At 33.9% G+C, this 24,044-nt stretch overlaps 1 protein-coding gene across 50 annotated transcripts in view; it reads left to right on the top strand.

Moving 5' to 3' along the window:
- Ptprd (protein tyrosine phosphatase receptor type D) overlaps positions 1–24,044 on the top strand; it is a 2,156,260-nt gene that overhangs the window by 938,076 nt on the left and 1,194,140 nt on the right. The gene's annotated exons all lie outside the window — the stretch shown is intronic.

Genomic DNA, 24,044 nt, shown 5'->3' on the forward strand with positions numbered 1-24,044 from the left:
CTGCTCCTCTTCTGCCGGTGGGTCGCAGGCCCGCCTACCTTGCAGGAGTGATTGGAAGCTCTGTTCAGCCGTGGGCCACTGGGCCTTTTCTGCCGGTGGTCACCGTTCCGCCTACCTGGCAGGCGCGGGGGGTGGGGGGCGGCTCTGCCCCTCAGCAGGCCGCTGGGCCTGCTCTGTGGATGGTCACAGTTCTGTCTACCTTGCTGCGCAGGGGGAGGGGGCGGCTCTCCCTTACTCTTTTTCTCAAGTATTTTAAACAACATGATCTTTTAAAACAAGGCAGCCAATTTGGTCATCTTTAAAAACATAATTTTCTACAGTACTATGAAAGTTGTTTGTCACTCAAATTATTTAGAATAAGTACCCTTATAATAGGTAGTTGCTGAATTTTTCACATAGAGATAGTTTGGGGGAAAGTTAATGAATGAGCAGTAATCGGAATTATTGATTTTCATTATGAAAAAGGAGAGTAAGGCTAGGATGAAGGCCATTTTTACCTAATGAAGAAATATTTCAAAGACTATCTAGAGAGGTGCACTAACATTAAAGGAACCACATGTCACGAAAGACTCCCTCATAGCAAAGAAATCCTTATATATATGGTTTTGTTAATATTGAAAAAAATTACAGGCACATAGTTCTAAAAAGAAAATGAATGACTATGATACAGATGAGGGTACTTGTGCATTTATGTATTTTTTATTTATGTACTACTTAATTCCTGTAGCAATCTTTTGAGGCAAGAATAACTGTCATCATTTTAGACATAGATAACTGTAATAATGTAATTTTACATAAATTACAAATATTTAAAAACTGATAATTATTTTTTATTATATAGATTAGGTTTTTAATCACCATTGATTTAAAAGTAGAATTTCAATATATTGGTGGAATCACCCTTGTGATTCTATTTAATATTTCTAAGCACACTGCCTCCTAAAATTGAAAAGACCTAAAATATAAGAAGAACTAATCAATATCATTTGATTATGGATTTTGTTATTTTGTTATTTTCATAATTATTAATAATAAAAGTAAAGTAATAAGAAAGAAGTAGATGACTATGTTTATTTTTGTGAAAAATAATATATTGAAAATGCCAATCTTTTTATTTTGGAATGTGATCCTTTTGTAGAAGCTGATGAAAATAATAGCTCCTCTGTCTAAAGAAGATTCACATTGAACACACCAATCCTCTAATCTTTAATCAGTTAAACACATACAGAACTCATAGATTTATGATGACCCCAAGAGTCTATCGAGATTTATTCCCTTCACTTCATGCTCACTCCAAGGACTTGAATCCTTTTACCCTGCTCATTTGTTCTTTGTAGCACTTTTTACCATCCACCATGCTGCATAATTTACTCAGATATTCATTTCGAGTTTACTGTCTGCTCCACCTGTTATAATGTAGTTTCCACCAGGGCCATGGTCTTACTCTTTCCTGTTTGGCAATGCATCCGGAATAGTTCTTGACACCTAGTAGTCCCTCATTATTTCTTGAACCATTAATAGATTTATGAAGAGCAGATAATCTCACTTCAAGAATGAGAATATGAATTTGGAGTTAAGAACCTGACATTGAATTGCAGATCTGAACACACCTAACTATGTCCCTTCAAAAAATAATACATTGTGAATACTTTCATTGTTTTGAGAATGAACCTATGATCTGACAATAACCATGTATTACTTACATGATTTCAAGACAGTTTCCTGATTTAACTTCAGAATATGGAGGTCAAAGCCACCTTTTCTCAAGAATTATCAACTATCATTGTTCAGTGTTAGCACAGACTGAAAGTTTAATTAAGGGTGAATGAAATTTTTACTGTCTTACAAAGCTTCATCTTTGAGCACATGAAAATAATTTTTTCATCATAAGTAATTTTAACAAATGTTATAGCAAGCAAACAAAATTGAGGCTCTCAGTGCAGTGTATTAACCCTGGGTGATACCCATGGTTCTCTTTGCTTGGTTGGCTGACTTTCTTTGTTATCATATTTTTATTTTTCAACATTGAACTCTTTCTTTTATGCTTCTGGGCCATTCCTTAATTAAAACATTCAGGTGTCATTTACAATGATTAAATGGTTTTAGTCCCACTATGGACAAAGAAAAAACAAGAAGAAATAAATCACCGTAACAACCAAAACATGTACAAGTGGAAAAAAAAATAATTGCGACATTAGCTGATATATATTTGTCACGACAACTAGTTAGAAGATAGATAATATGAGAAGATAGTTCAGATTTTCTTAGGAAAGAAAAAGAAATAGGGAATTTTCATTAAATTTCAGTGTGAAAAGGGTTTCTTTTTTCTAACAAAGCTAACTTCTCAGCCAGTGAGAGAAAACAAAAGAATAAATAATTCTGTTAATAATTGTCATAGAATTCAGCCCAAGAATAATAGAGAAAAAAAATGTTAAAAGGGATTCAACAAACCACTGACATTAGCTCTCCATGGGATGGTCTCTTGGTGGTTAGAAGGGACTTAGTAGACTCATGTCAAGATAATGTCCATGGCTCCTGCCTCTATGATGCTGACCCTTAGACCCGACTCACACTGAAATAAATAACTCCACTCAAATCCGGCATGCCAGGCAAGAACATTAATTTTTGATGATATGCCTAATCTTTAAAACTGAGGCTGATGGACACAATGAATAAATGGTGATCTATGAGTGGCATCCTTGGAGAAAAAGAGTTTATTATGGTTGTATCTTTTTATTGTAAGTTTGTTCTGAGAATGAGCATACTAGGGTATAAATTTTCAACCTGAATTTGTGGATTGGACGGTCACTCTTGAATTATTCAGTCTCAACTAAAAAGTTCATTTTTATTATTTCAAATAATTTGTATCACAAAGTCTTAAGTAGGAAGTTCCTCTTGTTCCTGTGCTTTCTGGTACCTCTGTCATGTCATTTTCCTTCCAAATAATTAGTCTGTATATCCCCCACACATAAACACAGCAAAAGAGCAGACCCCAAATGATGCTATTTCTCTTCTCTTCAGACTCGAAATGCATTTTACATATTAGCAAAAAATTGAACCCAGAAAGAAAAAGGAATACATTTAGAACCTGAGACATTAACAATATGAAATAGCTCTGCCTATTAATATGAAGTATCTGTCCATTTATTGAGGTCTTATTAATATCCTTCAATAGAGGTTTACAACTTGCTTCATAAAATCTTTAAATATTCCTCATTTGATTAACAGCTATTTTATAGTATGTTTCAATTAATAGTAGCATATATCCAATTTTATTTTCAACTTGTGCTGAAATAGGGAAATGTGCTAGTGTGTTCTAAATCAGAAGAATTTTAGAATTAATAGGGCTGAGGTTGTGGCTCAGCAGTAGAGTGCTCACCTAGCACATGAGAGGCCCTGGGTTTGATCCTCTGCATCACATATAAATAAATAAAATAAAGATATTGTGTCCAACTACAACTAAACAATAAATATTTAATAAAAAAAATCTAGAAGTGACAATTATGACAATTGATACTTTAGAAATATGGGTTAAAGAATACAAAAAGAAAACCTTGAAAAAATAGTAAATTAGAAGATAAATTTAAGGAAATTAATCAGGACAAAATGCAGAGAGAGAGAAAGATAAAAGTATGAGAAAAACAAACTGAGAAACCTGGGTACTAGAATGGTACCCTGTCCTGAAAAGTTTCAGAAGCAGAAGCTGCAGCCATGCGGCCAGGGGATCTATTCAAGACTGGGAAACTGGGTACTTGAGGCTGCGTGGCTAAGGACTTCAGATTTGCTTGATATTGGTTAAAAATCCCAATTCAGACATCTACTAAAAAAATCAGTTGGCTTAGCAAAGGGTATGTTCTTTTTAGCTTCCAAATGGTTGTTTAAAGTGTTCCTAGTTTATGCATTATTATAGCACTCAGTAAGATAATAAAAAGGTGGTATTTTGGCATTGTGGCTGGAACTTAAAACACTCAAGAAATGTCATTTATTACTGGATTCCAGAAATGTAGTAATAATTATTTATTGTTTGGAGGTGTAGATACTAAATAATATTCTAAAGCCTAATCACCATATGGCTAGATATGGCTATATCTATATACATCTATCTATAGATGGATATCTATATATCTATATATAGCTGTATATATAGATATATATATACACACACATAGATAGATACATAGATGGGGGAAAGTAAACAAAAGCAAAAAACAGAATATTATTATGCATGTTATGTTGCTAGTGAGAGAACATTATTTTCATTCATCAGTTGAAAATTTATGGGGTTAATGACTAAGAATTATGAGGAGCTAAATATTGGGCAGGGGACAGAGGATAAAAAGCACTAAAGCTCAAAAACTCATTTTCCAAGATGGCCCAACCAAGAAGTGATGAGGCCAGAATTCAACTCAAATGCACCTCCGTATAAATCACTTTTATACACCACTAGGAGGGGCTTTCAATAACTAGAAGGTGGGACAAAGGAGGAAATGGCATTTAAAATTTATCAGCTGGGATATAGTTTAGTGATAGTGTGTGTGCTTGGCATGCATAAAGCCCTGATTTCCACCCCAAAGAACTTCCCAAAGAGTTTACCCATCTTAGGTTCCTGTACTAGTAATTTGAAATGGATATAAATTTGTACATAGCTTTAACACACTTAAGGCTTGGGACTTAGAACTTCCAAAACATCTAGAAAAGTGTTTATCAAAAGGATTATAAACTTTCATTTTTAGGGCTGGGTGTATACATAGTTCAGTGGTAGGGAGTTGACTAACAAGCATGAAACCTAGGTTTAATGCCCAGCACCAACAAATGAAAACAGAAAAAAAAAATCTATTTTACAAATTTTCCATAATATTTTTCTACCATGAAAATTGTATTTTTAATTATTTCATTGAAAATGACCTTTTCTATTTATTAAAGTAGAGTTGTCTTCTGAAGACGGGCAGTGGTTTCTAAGGATAAGGAGTTCAAGAGAGAACCATGAAGGACAGCTTTCCTCTCCATTCTCTCCTCCCTCTTCTCTTTCTCTACTCCTACTCCTCACTCCCATTTTCCCTTTTGTTCATGCAGTAGACCATGTTGTATAGTATACAAGGGATCTTGTCCCAGGCAATGAAGGGAAGCTTTAATCTACCCCTGATGTTCAATTCTGTCCAGCTGGAAGAAAGAGAGTCACTTTCTCATTGCTAACCTCTCCACTCTTTCTTCCTGCATCTCCATACTGTGGTGGGAGCAGGGGCCTTAACTGTGAAGCTCTTGATATTGATGGGGTGGTGGGATAGTGATGAACAATGTGCTCCCAAACCATGTGCAGCTCAAGTCCTGCACAAGTGGCAGGAGAGTTTTCAGGAAAAAGGTCATCTTTTACTCAGCTTTTATATTGCTGTGACCAAAAGACCTGACAAGAACAATTTTAGAGAAGGAAAATTTATTTGGGTTTCCAGTTTCAGAGGTCTCAGTCATTAGATAACTGTCTGCATTTCCCATGTACTAGGTGTAGTAGAACATCATGGCAGAAGAGTGTGGTGGAGGAAAGTAGCTCAGAACATGGCTACCAGTAAACAGGGAGTTCCTCACTAGGGACAAAATACTTATCACAAAGTCACGCCCCCAAAGACCTACCTCCTCCAGCCACACCCTACCTGTCTACAGTTACCACCCAGTTAACCTCTATCACAGGATTAATGCACTGATAGGCTAAGGATAATCCAATAGTTTCATATTTAAACATTCTTGCATTGTCTCACAGGTGAGCTTTTGGGGTATACCTCATGATAGCTGATCCATAACAGGTCTTTAAATACCTGGCTTTTGCGTTTAACCTTTTTGTGAATAGTAGTGATAGAGGAAAATATAAGATACTAACAAAAAAGTATTAGTTTGTGTAACAAAGAAAATCACGACAAGATTGTATTATTTTAATACTGCTTATTCAAAATTTGATATTCATTGTAACGTCTTCTTATTTCCCTATTTTACTTTTGGATTTCTCATGTGTGTGTATTATTATCTGTTTCTTACATACCAGATCTTACCATCCATCTGCACTACTGAGTTGAAACTTTTCTGCTCTCATCCAATGTATATCTTTTTCACCATGAGCCAACGACCTTTTTTATTACCCTGTTTCTTGCCTTCTCTATTGGATACTGTAAACTTTCCCCAGCTTTACAAAATTAGTCCTTGCTTTAGTTCTACAGTCCCTTTGCTCTTAATTTCTCTAATACACTCTATTTCTGTAATCATCATGTTGAACATCCCAAGGCAGCTTCACTGTATGTGTGTGTGTGTGTGTGTGTGTCTGTATGTATATGTGTAAATATATGTGTGTATTTGTATATATACACACACACATTTTTTTTCCTTCATGACTCATGTGGAGAACTAGTTCTTCATTCCTAAATGGAATTTAAGCCACTTCCCATTACTTTTTAGGCAGTTTCAAGAACAAAATATTCTTCAATACACAGAATCAAAATGCTTTTCTCAATAGAGCAATAAAGGTCTTTAACTTTATTCAAAGTTTTGGTTTTTCTTTTCCCTCTTGGATGGCTGATATTCTGCCGTGGAAGAGGTTGCAGGTGGCATGTGTTTTCCTTTACTCTTTGCCCACATTTGGCTTTTAATTAAGATTTGGTTCCCTCCCCCATGTCCTACTGCCAAAGTATTGGAAATTAGGTTGATATTTAAGATTATTCTCTCTTCTACCCTAATTTGGTTATTATTTTTCTGTGACTGCTGGGAACTTCCTACCTACCTACATCTTCCTGGACAGAAATCAGTGGATCTGCCCTCCTGCCTTCTTCCTCAGTCCTGAAGCATTTTCTTACTCTGACTTATGCAGATTCTTGAGAGCAGAATAATCTTGCCAAAACTTTGGATTCAATTTTCTCTAATGATTAATTTTGTGTACCTACTTGTATGATTTATATATGATATCATACTTAGCAATTTATAATTCTAAAATATATTTTAAATTGAGGAAAGAATGTGTTTTATATTTTTATATCTCTTTATATTCAAATATTTAAGATGAATTTAAGCTAACAGTAGTTCAATTTACTGTCCTATCCATATGCATAAGTCTCCTAGGTCCTTTAGATACTGGCTAGAAGGTTATGGACAAGCTCACACAATAACATTTTTAATATTTAATCACATTGTAGACTATATGATGTCAGCTTTTTACTTGTCACTGCATCATCTGGCAATCAATCATTTCTTGTACATTGGCTAGACTTAGAAAAATGAGGCCAACTTCACAAATGATATATGAGGTGATGGTGAGAGTTTAAAAATATTTCTGTATATTAACAATAACAGTTGACCTCTCTAAATAAAAAGATAAGATTTCCTACACAGTGAACAATGAAAAATAATACAGTATGAGGTCACCCTTCCAAAAACCATTAAGGAAATACAAAGGGTACCTCTGAATATTTTATTGAATATATAAAGGTGTTTATATATAATACATGTGTAACATGCAGAACACACAAGATTCTTCTTTAGGAATTATTCTATTGATATGCTATTTATTTTATCTGGCCTCTCTGCCTAGAAATATTCAGTAAAGATATTACCTATTTCTTTTGTGCTTGGCTTTTGGCCCACACATTAGATTAAACATAAAGTAAAAATTATCTGTTTACCTTAAGCATAATGATAGATAATGTACATATGTGTCTTCCTTTGCTCATGCATAAATATAGGTACTTTGGTTATGTCTAATTGAAAATATCTTTGCTTAGTTAAACGCAGACACTTGCAAAAGAATCTGTGTGCTCATGTGGTCATACCAAAAGCAAAATTCTTTGCAGTGGATACTATGGAATGTTATCTTACATTCACTCCATTTTTTAACCCATCCAGGGAATTGACAAAATACTGTAAAAGAAGTATCTTTGGAAAAGTCTCTGATTTGCTTATCTTCAAATTTCATTTTTAAATAACTTCTTGCATTAGAATATCAAGGGCTCTTCTTTTGTCTTCCACAATGATTCCATATTGACCTGACAGTTTCAGTGCCATAGATACTATAGAATTGTAATAACCAGATTCCTAACTATAGTCATTGACCACATCCAAGGTTCACTGTGCTGTTCTGTGCTACCATGTCTGTCTATAGCCAGGGCTCTGTCACCTTTCCTAAGATTGCAGGTGTCTTCATTGGGTAATGGAAGGGTACTGAATTAAGTCACAAAGGGGATTACACCTCCTACTTAGTCAGTGGGTAGAGTAATGTGCTCAAGAAGGGATGCTTTCTCAAGTGAAAGTTAGATGACCAGTGGTTCTTACTCTGATGAAAGATAATGATCAGGTGGAAAATGACTAAACTTCCTCATGACTTTTGTTTTGGTTGTAATCTAGTTCTGACCTTCTGGATAGAGTCTCCTCCCCTGGGCAAATTCCCTAAGGTCTTGGGATGCTGTGTGGAAATATTTCCACACTTGATCATTTGCATTTGCTCTCCAGTTCACTGTAATCTGTGGTGACTCCTCTCACATGATCAGCATGGACTTCAAAGCACTCCTTGTCACCTTATACAACACATTCCCATAAAACTCTTCTATGGACTGTTAGAGTCCAAGTAGCAACAACAAGAAGGGACATAGATTTTTCAGTAGTCAGACCCTTTAATAGGCAAATAGATAAGATATAGTATTTGATAGGCATGTACCTGTTACATATAGTATTTGCATTCCTTGCACCAGAAAGGAACAAAGACAAGGAAATGAAAACAAAACAAATCCTCAGTTTACATCAAAAAAAGTGTGAATGACTTTGTGTGGCCATCCTATAGGAAATCCTCCTCCTCTGAAAGCAAGTGGTAAACATTCTGAGTCTTTATTATTGTTAACTCTATCACTGTACACTACTGCTGCTATTGACACTATATCAGTCCTTGCAATCCCTCAAGTAAACTAATTCCTGCCTTTGCTTGTTTGCTGTGGGGAAAGAAATTCACTGCATTTACTAAAGAATTGATATTTCTTGCAAGAGTGGGGAATGGGGAAGGGAATGTAAACCTCCTGGGTTTTGGCAGCAGGAGAAAATTTTTCAGAATGATTGCTCCGTGTTTAACTCCTCTCTTATAATAAATAATTTACTATTTTTTTTCCTTTGTCCTTCTGTCAAAGAATGTATCCTACAATGTCCCTCTTCATTTATACTGGACAGACTGGGACTTTGCACTTCAAGTAGTTTTAAAATTATATCTGATCCTATAAACATAAAGAAACACAAAGACAGTTCCACGTTTTGTTTTATCCTGTTATTATCTATGCTTCATTCATACAAACACACATACTGCAAGGAAATGGAACAGAATGTAAATTATGCAAAATGCCATAATTATACTTAAGATTTTGTATCATTTAAAGGTCCATGTCAAATCAGTGGAGAAAATGATTCCCCAATTATTTTATAACAGGTGTTATAACAATGACTAAATAATTTGGGGAACAAATATTTTTAAGTCCATATTGAAAATGACATAAAAATGAAACTTAATTACAAATATTTAAAATATTTAAATGCAAAAAAATGAAACTGAAAAGTACTAGAGAAGGCATAGCTAAATATTTATAAACTTACTTTAATGGAAGTGTATTAGGGTATTTTAAAAAAATTCCTGCCATAATATACTGACTCAAATTCAGAGTTTTAAAACAGCACCCTGTCATTAAATCAACATTTTGTAGGTCAGAAGTCTGAGCGCAGTCTGACTTGGCTGGGCCTCTGGGTAGAATCCCACAAGGCAGTGTCTGGCTATCTGCAGTGCTGCTTTCCTTTTTGGAGGCTGTGAAATAAATTTGTGTCTAAGGTCATTCTGCCTGTTGGCCTTAATCGCTTCCATGGAGTTATAAGACAGAGCCCACATCCTTGACGGCTGTCATACAGACTGGTCTTTGTTCCTAAAGGCTTCCCACATTCCCACTCATCCTTCTATATGTCCCTACACCTTGAGGGGTGGCAGGTTGCCCTTTTCTTACACTAAACCTCTCTGATTTTTCTATCTAACTGTAGCCAGAGAAAACTCTTCTCCTATTTAAGGATTCACATGGTTAGATTGGACATACCCAGATAGTGTCCCTATTTTAAGATGATTACTCTTCATTGTATCTCTGAAGTCACTTCTACCATGTGAGCTAATATGTTTACAGTATCCAGAGATTAGGGTATGGATATCTTTAAGGAGTCAGTTAGCTTACAATAGAAAGCATTCTAATTAAGATACCAAAATAGAGACCAATATGTGTTTTATTATGTAAAACTTTATATCTACTATGCCTCCAAATCATGATAACCAAAGCCAATGCCAATCTGAGAAAATGTATCATGTGTATAACAAATGACCAATATTATTAATCTGTGGAGAACTCTTAGAAAGCAAGCAAAGATCAAATGCAGTCTAAGGATTGGGGGGAATCTTTTTCATTTCTAAATTTAAAAAAAGCAATGTATAGGATGTCAGCTAAGATTTCTGCCTATGGTTTAAACTTATTTTTCAGTATATAAATTTTTTCATTTTAGAATAATAAAATATGAGTTACCTTACCTTGAAAGTCTTATAAAATAGCACTGTTATTTTTAAAGTGACATATTTTAGATTTCTGATTAGTAAATGCATGTACATTATAAAAATATGATCTATAGGATACAATAGAAATAAGAATACAGATAATGTTCATGTACAAATAGTTTGAGATCATATTATCACTGTTCTTTACATGCTGTTTTTATAAGCTTGAGTGCCGTACAAATATTTCTTGTGCACTATGTGTTAAACCATGTGAAACAACTTAGGATGTATTAATGAAAAGGACCTTCCTATGGGGAGCTCACATTCTGTTATAATATAGAAAAGTGCTTTTGATATATAAGAATAATTGTAAAATGGCAATTGCTCTCTGAGTCTTGTTTGTGGTATGTTTCAAAAAATGGAAATATAATCACTGCACATTTCATAATATATTTTGCCAGCTGGATTTTATTTCTATTTGAATTTTACTTTATGAATGTTCTTATTAAGAATCTATTTGCTTGTCACAGGCGGTGGTGCATGTTCTATAATCCCAACTACTTGACAGATTTAGGCAGAAGTGTCCAAAGTTCAAGACCTGTCCCCCAAAAAGGAGTAGAGAGATTGGGAATGTAGCCAAGTGCAGAGTTCTCCAGTATCCCTGTGTTCAATCCCTAGTGTATCTCTCTCTCTCTCTCTCTCTCTCTCTCTCTCTCTCTCTCTTTCTCTCTCTCACCACACACACACACACACACACACACCCCTAAAAAATTAAATAAATATCCATTTGCTCCTAAATGTTTGCTCACTGTGTTCTGGGTAAGAGGAATTACAGTCAGAATGTATGAGTAGTTTTGAGCTTCAAATAGGTATTGCCATGTGACCTCCAGAAAAATGTATCAAAGTTTCTACTGTCATAAGCCCTGTATGCTTAAGCCTATTTCACTTGTTCTTAAACTGACTCCATCATCTACTGATAGAGGAATGGTCTCTGTTTACTATATATATAAAATTTACCTACTTTTTTCTTTTGTAGTGTGTTATAAAATAATGGTAGGGCTTACAACTCATGGCATTTCAGATTTAAATGTAAACCCAATAACTCATAAATTGTAGTGCTATACTGTAAATATTAGTCATGATTACCCTAAAATCTATTTAATGCTGATATGACTGGGTTTGAAGTATCATTGGAACACGATGTGCTCAATGTTGACATAGATTGCTGATTAAGTACCTGAGAAAAATCCCACTTTCCATGAGTTTAGTGAAGAGTCCGAAACACAATTTCCTTTAATTGTTATGTATCAGTAGATTTTTTCCTATATCTAAAAATGATACAAGAAAAAGAGAACTTATATTCTAATTTAAAATAACAAAAGAACTTTTAAAACAGGGAAAGACATTTAGGAAACAAAACTTACTTTCCTTTTTTTATAATGCTCACATAAAACACATTATGTGTAATTACATATTATATAAACATATATCATGTAACATGTAATTTATATTTAAGAAACAGCTAAATATTGCAAGTTATTTTTTAGACTATCTTAGAGTTTAAAAAAAAAAGGTGCTAAAACAGGAATCAGAGGAAATGTTCCAAGCATAACACGGATGAGAACATTTTGGTAACCAGTAGCTTGCTTCATTACTGACCCATTGGGAATCTTGCAGGTGCCACTTACCTAGAGGAATTTTGTATTAAACTGCAAAGCCACAGTCTAGTGAAGAAGCTTAAATGTTGCTAGGTTTAGGAAAAAATGCCAAAATGCCTTTCTAAAGTTTAATTTTATATAAACAATAAATGCTTCATTAATATAAGCATATTGCAATTATTGCCTTGTATGTTTTAACAGGACACCCTACTATAAATGGTATCCACAAATTTTGTTCTACTAATAGCAATGAATTTGTTTATCTGTGGTCAAGCAATGAAAAATACCGAGTACTAAAAGTCTAGTGGATAACACTTACTATAGTTTCATAGAATCAGAATTATGAACATAATGTAAAGTCCCATAATTCATCTTTTTGCATAACACTTGGTTGATAACTAATAGATATTTTATAGTTATTTACCTGAAGTTGCTGTAGGAGTATCCTTAACCCAAGTTAGAGAACAAATGCAGTAGGTTTTTTGTTGTTATTTTTAATTCCTTCAATATTTTTTATTCAGTTTATACCAAAATCACAATTATTTTTGATAAAGCACATCTTTCTGAATATTTCAGCAGTTGCTGAGATTTTCAGCCACAGAAATTGCAAGGATAGAAGGCCCATGTTGTGAATAAAATCTGTTGTTCATAGTCTCCAAAGAATGTTCGGCATTTAAATATTTTAGAGCTGTATAAGATTTAGTGGGATTTGTAGACCCATCATGTCAAGTTCTTATTTCAAGTTTCAGAGCAAGCTGACCTTTATAAAACATATTTAATACATCTGTATATACTGCCAACGATGAAGTGTTTCTTGTTGAAAAGAGAGATCTCAGAGGAAGGTATCTTCGGTCTTCTGCTGCTTCCCTTTGGGGGTGAAGTTTGACACACTTTTTAACCTTGGCAGATTATTTTAATTCTGCAAGAATACAAAGTAGATAAATGAACTGGGTTGCATGCTGAAAATTTCACATTTCTAAATTCTAGTTTCATTTCTCTAGGATTTTAATATAACTTCTGCCAGAATACTTAACCTTAATGTCTTTGGTGTCCTGATCTTTAAAAAACCTGGAGTAGAAATGCTTCTTTTTAAGCAGGCTTGACTATTCAACATGAAAATAATATATATCGACATGTTTTTATGTTACTATCCAATCTGTATTTGTCCTCCTTCTTTTATTGTGTTTGTGTAATTTTATTTTTTAACTCAGATCTGGTTCTCTATATTCTGAAATATCACAAGACTGTGCTTTGAGTCTATATTTGTCCATTGTTCTGATTTACCTAGTGAGCCCTTTTAATTTGGAAATTTGCTTTCTTTGGTTCTGGGACTTTTTATTAAAAGTTTCCTTGATGATTTTTCTCCTTTTTTTCCTTTTATTTTTTTTTGTCTATTTCTCTCCTTACTACATTTTTTATCCGTGTGTTATAGTCATACATAATGATGGAATTTGTTGTTATATGTTCACACATGCACATACACACAAGGTAACTATATAATTTCACTAGTATCTGTATTTGTCCTTCTTTTACTCTGTTTGTGTAAATCTTTACTTATTCTCAAAACAGTCTTTGAGAATTAACACTGGGAGTCAGCTTCTGGAGACAGGTAATTCTCTTTAGCAAACACCAGGTCAAGAGTTCACAAAGTCCTTTGGTCAGCAGTATTTACCTCACTAGGAGACTTGTTAGAAATACAGATTTGGGGATACTACTTCCAACCTATTAAATCAGAAGAGCTAGGAAAATTACTCATACATCTGGGTATGTCCAAGCCCTCTGGCCATTCTGGTGTACTCTGAAGTTTGAGAAGATTAGGTAACTCGTACTTAGTTGGAATGAAGTAAACTGATGTTGATTGGGCAGATGCAGAATCAGTCACTGCAGTGGGTGCTTCAACTAAATTACCTCATAAAAATTCTAAAAGCATATAAAACTATATCATTATCAGGCTCCTCTTTTAACGAGATTCATGCCCTTGGGCAAGTTATTTAACTGCTCTGTTCCTAAGTTAATTTATTTATAAAATAGATAAAGTAGAAGTACCTGCCACTTAGAGTTCTTAGGAGGATTAAATGGGAAAACTTATGAAAAATCCTAGAACACATGCAATTTCTACATGTGCTTGCTTTCAACATTACTGCTCTTATCAACTATAACTATTCTATTACTATTGATTATGAGTATTACAGAAACCTGAATAAATTACCAGATAAAATGCAGCTAGAATAGTGATTAATTCCTGAAGGAATATTGGTTTTCTTTTTGTAAATTTCTCCTCTTTCATTATGTTCAGCAATGATACTTGTGTCATATACTTTGTCTTTTATATACACATATTTTCACATATTTTCCCTCATCTTGGGTTATTCAACACTGCTATGATAGATTGACTTCCTTATATTAGCATCATAGGAAGAGCTAGTGCTTCATGCATCCCAGTAGCTGATATGGAACTTAGAAACATATTAGGTATTCAATAAATACTTATTGACAGATAAAGAGGAATAAGATTATATTTGGATCTTAATTCTAATAAAATGTATTCAGTCTCAAAATGCTAATGAAATCAGAGATTACAGAAATGAGATTAAAGACTATCCATTTTCTTTTCCTTTATTTTTGATAGGCATACATCAGAATAGCTTAGGTGTGTACAAATGGCTAAAAATCAACATGGTATCCAAGAAATGCCTTCTACTTATCAATGCGCAGCCTCTGAAAGTGATAGAAAAACATGCAAATGTTCACAGGTTTTACTATTTGTGTTAGTCAACTTTTTGTCACTGTGATCTAAGTATCTGGCAAAAACAACTTAGAGGAGGAAAAAAATTTATTTTGGGCTCATGATTTCAGAGGTTCCATCCATGGTTAGCCAACTCCACTCTTCTGAGCCCAAGATGAGGCAGAGCATCATGGTAGAAATGTTTGGTGTGAAGGAAAGCTATTTAGCTTGTGGTGGTCAGGAAGCAGAGAGAGTGAGCAAGGAACCATGACAAAATATAATCCCCAGGGGCACAGCCTCAGTGGCATGCTTCCTGTAGTCACACCTCAACTGTCTACAATGACCACTCAGTAATCCATTCAAATTATTAATTCATCAAATGGATTAATCCACTGATGAGGTCAGAGATCTAATAATCTAATCATTTAACCACTGAATAATCCTATAATACCGCCTGATTTTTTTTGTGATATACCACATATCTAAGCCATAACACTAATTTAAAAATGATATTTAAGTAGTTGAACAAAGAAAATGCTTTTTACCTCAAAGAAGTATGAAAAATAATGTCGTCCCTGAGACTAACTAAATTATTTTTAATATACTGTTCAAAGAGTCAGGGACAGAAAGTAAGAATCCAGAAAACAAAATTGGTTTTGACATCAAGGGATACATTTTGTTTTGAGTATTTTTCGTTCAGGACAATTGGGGAATGCGCAGGCAGAACTATCTAGTCAGAAGTTTAGAAAGTAGAACTTGAACCAAGAAGTACAGTCAGATCTAGAAATGTTGTTTTGAAAATATTTCCTATAAAACTGATAATTGAAACCAAATTATTAAAGGTAAGTTTCAATAGGAACATGTAAAAAGGACGAGAAGATTGTAAAATATGTTCACGTATTGACTCATGTATTCATTAAAAATTCCCAGGCACAGCTGTGTCCCTGTCCATTGTGTCTATCACTGAGCACAGATGTGCAGAAAAATTGTCTGCATTTAAACATGCTTGAAAAGGAAGAAAAACAAGGCAAAGGCAATAAGAACATATCATCAAAGTATGAAAACAAACAAAAATGTAAGAATAGACAAGAAGGCAGTGATGGAATCTCTGGAAGAAGTGACTTTTACGAAGGAAGAAGTGTTTAACGTTCACTGCATGCTGCAAATGCTCCAGGGTGATGATGACTTTAAAGGGAACTTGGGATTGATGTCCCAGCATCATTGGAGATATTCAGTAAAGAGTATCATTAGAGTTTTTAGGGTGAGAAAAATATCATTAGGTATAAGAAGTAAATGTACAGTATTCACCCAAGAGGAAAATGGAAGAGAGCCTGAAGAGTTACGACAGTCAAGGACAAAGTTCTCCCGGAGAGGTAAGGCTTGAAATTACAGGCTGAAAGGAAAGATCAACTAGAGAATGAGAAATTGGTTGTCATTAGAAAAATCATAAAGTACACATGGTAATTCAGGGTGAGCAAGAGGGTTTCAAAACAAGAATGCAAGGAGGGAAGAAACTGTGTCTTAGAAATAATATAACAGAAGAGGAATGCATGAAGATGCACGTGTATTTTTAAAGTGAAGAATAGGAACATTGAAATTATTCACACAAATTAATTTCATTCACTTAAAAATGTGTGAGAGAGAAGAAGGTCCAGAATGTGTGGAAGTCAGAAAGATTTCACTTAGGTGGATATTAGGAAAATAATGGATAAGTAATTGTGGTGCAACCATAGCAAAAAAGAAAGAAAGAAATATGGAAGATTGTAGCAACTTGCAACTGTCTAGTGTAAAGAATAGAAGCGAGAGGAGATTTTATGAAACATCATATAATTGAGATGGAGCAAATTTGAGCAGATGAGAAATTAAGGTGAGAAAGAAGTTAGGGGACACTTCACATTCATGATCTTAGGACTACCTATTTAGTGATAAAGAAACTGTGGTTTGGAAAGCTTTAAATAGCTTGCCTGGATTGTTAAAGTGAAGATTCAGATCCCTGTTTCTGAGAGGCTGCATTTCTAAACAAGTCCAAAGCTATCAGTGAGAATCTAATTTTATCCAAAATCACAGTTAACTTGTATATGCATTTGAGAGACATCACTATAAGTCTGACTTTTGCCTCTGAGTTGATGACTGGCAAAAAAAGTATAGTAACACAAACAAAAGAAGAATGTGTACATTCCTGGACTTTACTGAAGTAGCCAACCATAGAAAGTAAGCTTGAAGGAAACCAGTAACATCTAAAACCTACTATCTCCTTTTAGACAGGGAGGGATAAGGATCTAATTGTCACAAAGGCAATCATAAGACAGTCTCTAAGTTTATCTCTGCTGGTGAAATTCTTGAAGTGAGATGAAAATGGATGTTACCATGGTTACTGATTAATTTACATTAAGGTTAAACCAATTCTGTGAACTTTCACACATTCTTACAGGTTTTTCAATGTGACTATTTCCAGTAACTAAAGGATCATTGTATTATTTTCAGAATTAGAATTTATTATTTGTTTCTCCTTTAGTATACAGGCATTTGTATAATAGTAACTTTTTTGATGAGCATCATTATTTAAGTAAAATTTTATCAATTACCGTAGCAGAATATCAACTTTGAAAAATTTTGACAGTGTCACTCATGAAGAAGACATTGGAGGGTAATACACCCATTTGTAGTTTTAGGATTTTGTTGCCATCTATTTCAATACAACATTAAGCATTTTTATAAAATCGTGTTCCAATAATTTGGAGATGCATTTTTTTCAGAACAGTGATGTTCGTGAGTCAATCTGTTGAGGATAAAGATATACAAATTTTGGATTGAGAGACATAAACCCTATTCCTAAAAGCTATTTCTTGTGGGTTTTCCATAAAAAAGTTTTGTAATCACTATTTTATAACTTTTTAATGGGATACAACTTCATTAAGAGGTTTTGATACTTTATAATTTACAAGCACAATTTAAATACAGGTATATATTAAGTTACAAGAATAGAAAAGGCACCATTAACAACAGGTTAAAATACAAAATTTACCAGAACTTTTACCAGAACTCAATTTTATGCACATGATACTTACTGTGAACAGTTTTTTTTGTGTTTTTTTTTTTTTGGTGCACTATAATTATACACATGGTAGGACTCTATGTCATAATGGACACACACATATCATAATTTGATCAGTCTTATTCCCTGCCTTCCCTACCTTCTCTTGCCCCTTCTTCCTTCTCTCTCCCTAATCCGCTTCTTCTACTATACTGATTGTTATCATTAACTTTTAATTAGTACATTATGTATGTAAATATATTCATTGTGGTATATCCATGCATGGATATATCATAATTTTTTCAGATTTTATTCCCCAGTACGTCCCCACATTATCATCAACATATTTCAAAAATTTCTAATTACACTGTTTGTTATGTAGTAGATTTCAAGTAACTTTCAATTATACAATAAAGACACACACAAATCCCTAGGAGGTTAGTGGTTTGACTTGGTGTTACTTAATTCTGAGTAGATTTTAGACTGTAGAAGACAGATGTTGTCATTTTCTGTTGTTATTTTTACTTCTCCTAAAATTTACTGATGTGTTAATGCATAGTAAGAAGTTAGAAATTCAGACAAATTTGAGTCCCCTTGAAAATAGGCTTCACAAACATGTCCCTAAATTATATGAGACAAAATTAACCATAGAGTGACATAAGCTGCTTTTAATAATACTAGTTTTATTGTTTGATTTAGATGTGATTAACACACCATAAGTTAAGCATTTTGATGCCTTTTAAAATATCCGGTTCTTTTTATTTGTGTTTTCATAGTTGTATAAGCACCAATTTTATTTAAAGAAAGAGAGAGAAGAGAGAAGAAGGAAGAGAGAGAGAGAGAGAGAGAGAGAGAGAGAGAGAATTTTTTAATATTTATTTTTCAGTTTTCGGTGGACACAACATATTTATTTTTATGTGGTGCTGAGGATTGAACCCAGCACCCTGCGCATGCCAGGCAAGCGCTTTACCACTTGAGCCACATCCCCAGCCCAAGTACCAATTTTTAATATAATATTTTATCACCTAAAAAGTAACCCTGTAGTGATTAGCAGTTATTTTTTTTCCTAACACACTGTATTCCATGAAATCCATCAATACACTTTCTGTTTATTTAGCAGTAATTTCTCTTTCACACTGAAGAAACAATCTATGCAAGTCTGAGATGACACAGCATGTTGTACCCTCTTATCAGCCTGCTAGAGTTTGGGAGAACTGGGAGAGTAGAGAGTCCCCTGATGACACAGAATGACGGCTGACATTTCAGGCAATTAATTCTCCATTCTTGCCAGAAATTAAAAACAAACAGGACCAAAGATGGACAATCTTCCCATTTGCAATGACACTTCCTATATATTACCTACTCTACTTCCACATACAAGCTTTTACCAGAACTTAATCTTATGGCACTGACACTTAGGATCACTGTCTTACTCCAGATGCTCTATACCTTGCTGAAAATCAGGGATACTTTTATAGAAAGCAAGGAAAGATGAACATTGGGAGATAATCAGGATTTTGTGCCATAGTATTATACCCACTTGAATTTCCTTAAAGCTTCTTAAAATAGGGTCTAGAAGACCTAAAGGAAAATGCATAGAAGAGATTATAGAATGAATGTTAGCCTTTCATTGTTGTGACCAAAATACCAAATAAGAGCATCTGAGAGGAAGAGAAGTTTATTTGGGGTTCCTAGTTTCGGAGGTTCAATCTGTGACCAACTAACTTCATTGGTATGGCCCCAAGGTGAGGCAGAACATACTGGAAGGAGGGTATGGTGGAGAAAACTATTCAGCTCGTGACATCTGGAAAGGAGAGAAAGAGAAATAAAGGATCCAGAGGGAAAAATAAAATCCCCAAGGGCATGCCCCAGAGACCCACCTCATCCAGTCATGTACCACCAGCCATGATTATCACGAGGTTAGCCCATGCAAACTTGGGTGAACTGATTAGATTACAGGGGCATTAAATAGGGGTTAAAAAAAATAAGAAACCAGAATATGCAGGGCTGGGGTTGTTGCTCAGTGGTTGAGCACTTGCCAAGCATGTGCGAGGCTCTGGGTTCAATCCTCAGTATCACATAAAAATAAATAAATAAAATAAAGGTATAAGAAATTTTATATATATATATAAAGTGAATGTAAGAAACCAGAATATAAAATCAGTGAGGGAAGACCATATTTGTTTTATTTATCATTTCAAACACCCATTCCAATATAGTAATAGTATCTTGTAAATAATTGCTCATAAATATTTTTTAAATAAATCAATTAGTTATTGCCATTTTATATCACATTATAAAACAAATTTACATAGTTTAATCATGGGATGGGTTGATAGATTACCTATCATTGTCTGGCATGCAGCTTTCCCTGTGTTTTAGATCTGCTTTGTCAGAAATTATCTAAACATTGAAAGACACTGAGAAGGCTTGGATATTATTGAGCTAAGGCAAAATCTAACAGCAAACAGTCTATCCGGTAATTACTTTCTATTGCAGCATTTAGATATTCATTAGTTATTTATTGAGAATTTGGAATATGCTAAGTTTCACTGAAGCAGTCTACATTTTTTTCCAAAAGCATTGCCTGCAATTATAATAAGAGCTGTGTTTCCAAGATGATAAGCTTGACACTCTTGAAAGAACTGAGTTCAAAAAAAAAAATTTAAGCATTATTTACATTTTTCCTAAATGGATAAGAAGTAATCTGGTTTTTCAAGAAAGTGTTTCTGATAACCTAGGCCAAAATTGTTCATATATTACATAAAATTTACATATTTTGTCAAATCTTAGGTATCCTAAAATTTATTGACAGAAAACTCTAGAAATTGGCATGTCTGATAAATAATGCAAAGTTTTAATGTAGCATTTAATAAACTAAGTACTATGGGTTTTTATTACTTAAAATTAATCATAATATATTAGAGTTATAAGGCTAGATTTTTAATTTGTTTATTGTTATTGTTGATTTACTTAAAATTGAGGGTGTATTCTTATCTCTGCTTTGTGAATTTGAAAATTTCTTTCCAGCAAACTAAATTGGAATCCCCCAAGTCTTTTCACATTTCTTTCTCATTAAAAGAGTCTCTATGTTACATCTATGGAGTAAGAGAGTTTGTGTCTAAAACTGAGAGTTTTTCACTTAATAGCTGGATACCCTAGTATGCATTTGTTAAATTCTTTAATCAGTTTTTTACCAGTGTTATGTGGTTATTCAAAATATCTGGTGGGATTCCTATGGAGATAAAATGAGATGAGCTTAATTAAGCATTTAACATATTTCTTGGCAAACAGTATGTATTCAATAAATGTTAATTGTTTTTATCACCTAGAACCCATCAATAAGGTGACAAAAGACGTAAAATAAATGTGCAAACACATGACTCCCTAAACTTGAAAAGAATAATAAGCATATATGTTTATTGAAATAGTACTTGCAATAATACTGTACAATGACTATGTGTTGTGGCTCAATTTTACTTATACATAAAGTAGGAATATAAGCATAAGAATTAAATGAGTTAATATGTAAAACTATACCAGTGCCTGACAGGTACTATGTATTTGAAGAATGTCATCTACTAATATTATCCTATCATGGTAAATAATTGAAATTCAGAATTTAAGATTATGTTGAACTTTGATTCCAAAATATATTAGTGATAAGGATTTTTAGAATTCATTCAGGCAACCATTAGTTTTCAGTCTCATATCTGAAAATAATGTGGAAAATAATCTCTAACACAGGACTTTTGTGAGTATTCATTGATGATACACAAAATAAAAATGTAGTATCATCTTATCACAGCACTAATTATTCTTTGCCAATTAAGCATTATTTTCCAAACTCCACCAAATTATCTTTAAAACTATCCATAATTACTTAAAAGTACTTATAGTTATTTTAAATTATCTTTAGGATGATTTTATAATTTTAAGATTTTCAAGGTATTTGAACATTCAGTTTCTTCTTTCCCCCACAAAAAATAGACTCTCAGCAAAATTCAAACACAGAGATGTACAGTATCCTCTTTTATTTTTTTTTGGGGGGGGGTCAAATCTTGTTTTATTAGAGTGTTAAAATTATATATAGTAGTTTGGTTCCTTTTGACAAAATTATTCATACAAGTAATTTGATTTCAATCTCCTTTCCCCTCCCTTTTCCTGCCCTCTGCCCCTCCCCTTTTCTCTCTCCTTTCCTCTACTGATCTTCCTTTTATTCCTTTATTTATTTTTTATTGGTAGTTTCTACATATGCATAAAAGTGAAATTCTCTTTGGTACATTTACATATGTATATATACATGATCTGTTAGATTCATTCTATATTTCTTTCCCTTTCTCTTCTTTCTTCCCTCCAGTTCCCCTACTCCACTGATCTTCCCTATTATCCTATCCAGTGCCCCATTGCTGCCTTTCCCATATTTTGCTTTAGCAAAATGTCTAGAGAAAACATTGGATCATTGGCTTATTTAACACAAGTATGATTTTTTATATATATATTTCTATTCCTTTACCAGCAAATGCCATTATTTAATTCTGCTTTATGACTGAGTAAAACTCTATTGTGTATATATACCACATTTTCTTGACCCATTCATATATATATGTATATATATATATATATATATATATATATATGTGTGTGTGTGTGTGTGTGTGTGTGTGTGTGTGTGAATGACAGCGGAATGCATGACAAATCTTATTACACATATAGAGCACAATTTTTCATATCTCTGGCTGTATGCATAGTATTTTCACAATAATTCATGTCTTTGTACCTATACTTTGGATAATAATTATCATCACATTTCACCATCATTAATAACCCCATGCCCCTTTCCTTCCTCTCCAACCTCTATGCCTTATCTAGAGTTCATCTATTCCTCCCATGCTCCTGCTCCCTATCCCACTATGAATCAGCCTCCTTATATCAAAGAAAACATTTGGCATTTGTGTTTTGGGGGATTGGCTAACTTCACTTAGCATTATTTTATCTAATTCTATCCATTTACCTGCAAATGCCATGATTTTATTCTCTTTTTTTGCTGAGTAATATTCCATTGTGTATATATGCCACATTTTTAAATGGGCCAAGGACCTGAAGAGTCACTTCTCAGAACATGATGTACAATCAATCAACAAATACCTGAAAAAATGTTCATCATCACTAGCAATTAGAGAAATGCAAATCAAAACCACTCTAAGATTTCATCTCACTCCAGTCAGAATGGCAGCTGTTATGCACACAAACAATAAGTGTTGGCGAGGATGTGGGGGGAAAAGTTGCACTCATACACTGCTGGTGGGACTGCAAGTTTGTGCAGCCAATATGGAATGCAGTAAGGAGATTTCTTGGAAAATTGGGAATGGAACCACCATTTGACCCAGCTATCCCTCTCCTTGGTTTATACCCAAAGGATTTAAAAACAGCATGCCTTAAGGACACAGTCACATCAACTTTTATAGCAGCACAATTCACAATAGCTACACTGTGGAACCAATGGGTTGATTCTATAATCTGGCTACTGGGAATTATGTTGCTATAAATTATGTTGCTATAAACATAATTTATGTTGCTATAAACATGGTAGTGGCTATATTGCTACAGTATGCCAATTTTGTTCTTTTGGATAGACACAAAGGTGTGGGGAAAGCTGGGTCATATGGTATCTCCATTCCTAGTGTTTTGAGGAATCTGCACACTGCTTTCCAAAGTGGTTGCACTAATTTGCAATCCTACCAACAATGTATAAGTCTACATTTTCCCCCACATTCTTGCCAACACTTATTATTATTTTATTCTTGATAATTGTGATTCTGTTTGGAGTGAGATGAAATCTTAGCGTAGCTATGATTTTCATTTCCCTGATTGCTAAAAATGTTGAACACCTTTTTTCCCTCATAGGTTTACTGGCCATTTGTGTTTCTTCTTTCTGAGAAATTTATGTTTAATTCTTTTGCTCATTTAATGATTGGGTTATTTAGGGGGGTTTTGACATTAATTTTTGAATTTTTAATATACCCTAGATTAATGGGGGTAATGACTAGCATTTCATTGGTGGTTCTTCTTCCTGTCCAGGAGGATGTAAGCTACCCT

This window comes from Marmota marmota, unplaced genomic scaffold, assembly GCF_001458135.2.
Source record: "Marmota marmota marmota unplaced genomic scaffold, marMar, whole genome shotgun sequence".
Lineage (NCBI taxonomy): Eukaryota > Metazoa > Chordata > Mammalia > Rodentia > Sciuridae > Marmota > Marmota marmota.